This window comes from Coenobita brevimanus, chromosome 15 (genome assembly GCF_032717465.1).
Source record: "Coenobita brevimanus isolate Jiangsu-jjx chromosome 15, ASM3271746v2, whole genome shotgun sequence".
NCBI classification, from domain to species: domain Eukaryota; kingdom Metazoa; phylum Arthropoda; class Malacostraca; order Decapoda; family Coenobitidae; genus Coenobita; species Coenobita brevimanus.
Window position 1 is genome coordinate 32,616,723 of NC_136968.1, and position 2,500 is coordinate 32,619,222.

The 2,500-nt window shown below is 41.6% G+C and overlaps 1 protein-coding gene across 3 annotated transcripts in view; it reads left to right on the top strand.

Annotated features, from left to right (window-relative positions):
- Nucleotides 1-2,500, top strand: part of LOC145390765 (adenosylhomocysteinase-like 1) — a 363,626-nt gene that overhangs the window by 173,581 nt on the left and 187,545 nt on the right. The gene's annotated exons all lie outside the window — the stretch shown is intronic.

Below are 2,500 nucleotides of genomic sequence, written 5' to 3' on the forward strand. Positions count from 1 at the left end.
CTGGTAATAGCATAGATAAATGATAGATATAATTGCTTCTGTTTTTGCTCTGTATCTGTCAAGGTGAATAGGTATTAAAATTGACACTCTCTCTCTCTCTCTCTCTCTCTCTCAAAATCGTCAGCTGTAGTTAACAAAATTCTGTGTGTGTGTGTGTGTGTGTGTGTGTGTGTGTGTGTGTATAGAAGGGAGAAGATTGTGTGTGTGTGTGTGTGTGTGTGTGTATAGAAGGGGGAAGATTGTGTGTGTGTGTGTGTGTGTGTGTGTGTGTGTGTAAGTCTGTGTGAGGTATGTGTAGAAGGGGGAAGATTGTGTGTGTGTGTGTGTGTTTGTATGTATGTATTTATGTATATGTATGTATATGTGTATGTATGTACGTGTGTGTGTGTGTGTATGTATATATGTATGTATGTGTCTAACTCAACAATTTCCTCTTCAGTTACATTATTCCAGTTTTTTTTTCAATTTCAGGCCCCACCTGCCAAAGAAGTGAGTTTCCGCAAATATATGGGAAAGAAGGAATATGGTGAAGTTGGAGATTTTTATTGCATTTCACAATTAACCCCAATTTTAAGGTATTATTAAATGGTGGATGGGAAGGTAAAGGTGTTGGTGATGGTTTATAGGGGTGGCTACTAATGTGAATCTTTATATGCATGAGGGTGGGTCAAAGATTTAAAATTCGACTTGACATGGGTATTTTGAAGGCCTATAGTATGTTTTCACTTTAATTGTATTTTTAGAAAGGGGTCAATGGTGCTCCAGCAACTTTCAGTTTAGTTTCTACGGCACTGAACCTCCTAGCATTTATTGATTACCGGTGACTGGCAACTCTGTAGATAATAACCCGTTGTTTTGCATCTCTGTTACCAACTACACGAACTGGTACTGGTTTATGGGTTTGAATTTTGTGTGAGTCTGCGTATTTTGCTGGAATCATGGCCAGTTGCAGCCCACAAGAGAGCACGAAAGACTCTGTTTTCGGCTCCTCACGCGGTCTTGCGGTAAATCAGTTGCCCACTATAGTCGCGGCGCGTGACTCTGAGGTTGTTATTATCGTGCTCTGGCAACCTACCATTCAAAAGTGCGTCTGATTTCGTGTATAGTATGAGACGCATGTGATTCGTGTATAATGTATTCGTGTATAATATATTCGTGCATAATGGAATCGTGTGTAATATGACATGAAATCGGACGCACTTTTGAATGGTAGGTTGCCAGGGTACGATAATGGCAACCTCAGAGTCATGCGCCGCGACTACAGCTGTGATGTCATAAGGGCATATTTGGAACATAAATCCACAAATCCGTCATTGAGCACCCAAGCCTATGCGGAAACTGTTGCACTTGAAGTAGCAGGAATTTACGAGAAAGCTTCCATCTCAACTATTGATTACACCAGTGTTGTTATTCGTGTGAAACGCCTGATAGCAAAGGCACAGGAGCTTAGGAAATATCCAGTGAGCAAAAGGACTTCCAACACCTACATTGAGAAACTCGTCAGCTTTGACACCTTATTTGACATTAGTCGTTGCAAATGTTTCAAAAACTTCAGTGCACGTGAGAGGTCTGTGTGTCAATGCGCTAGAGCAGACAAGATATCGCCTGAGGAGTGGCCTTTCTGGGTTGACCAAAATAGTTGCAGAAAAATGTATATTGGTGGAATAGACTGGAAGAAGACAGCACAAAATAAGTGTGCAGCAAATAGAGTGATGAAAAGGAAGCTCTATGGGGAGTCCATTAGAGATACCAAGCAAAATAATGAAGATATAATGACGGCATGTATTGACGAAAGTGATGCCTGTGATGAACAATATGATCATTATGTTGATGATACTGCAGTAGGTGGAAGCAAACAGTCAGAACAGTGTCAGAACAGATTAGTCTGTCCTGAGCTGAGTCGTGTAGCTGATCGATGTCAAGTAAGCAATAGAGACATCTTCTGGATTGTGGATGCAGCACGGAAAGATATGAATAGTCTTTGTGAAGAAAATGAAGTTGATCCCAGTAACTCTGCCACCAGAGAGAATACTGGAGAGATGTCACATTGCGACAGCATAAAAATGACTTGAAGGAGATCGTTTGCATCGGTTTCGATGGAAAAATCGATCAGACGCTCAAGAAAACCCCAGATGGTCAGAGAATTGCGAAGGGAGATCACTACTCAGTAGTTGCTTTTCCTGACGCCGTTACATTGACCATGTTTCTCCTGAAAGTGGAAGAGCAGCAGATATTGCCAAGGAAGTCATGTCTGTCATTCGAGAAACAGATTCAACAGATTCGTTGCAAGCTATCGTCTGTGATGGGACAAATATCAATACTGGAAAGAGAAATGGAGTGATCCGTGAGCTTGAAACACAGCCTGGCAGACCACTACAGTGGCTTGTTTGTTTGTTGCATCTTGTTGAAATCATTTTCCGAAGGTATTGTGAGGCAGTTGATGGTTCGACAACAGGTCCACGAGGCTGCAGAGGAGAAGTAGGTCAATCGCTTGAATTTG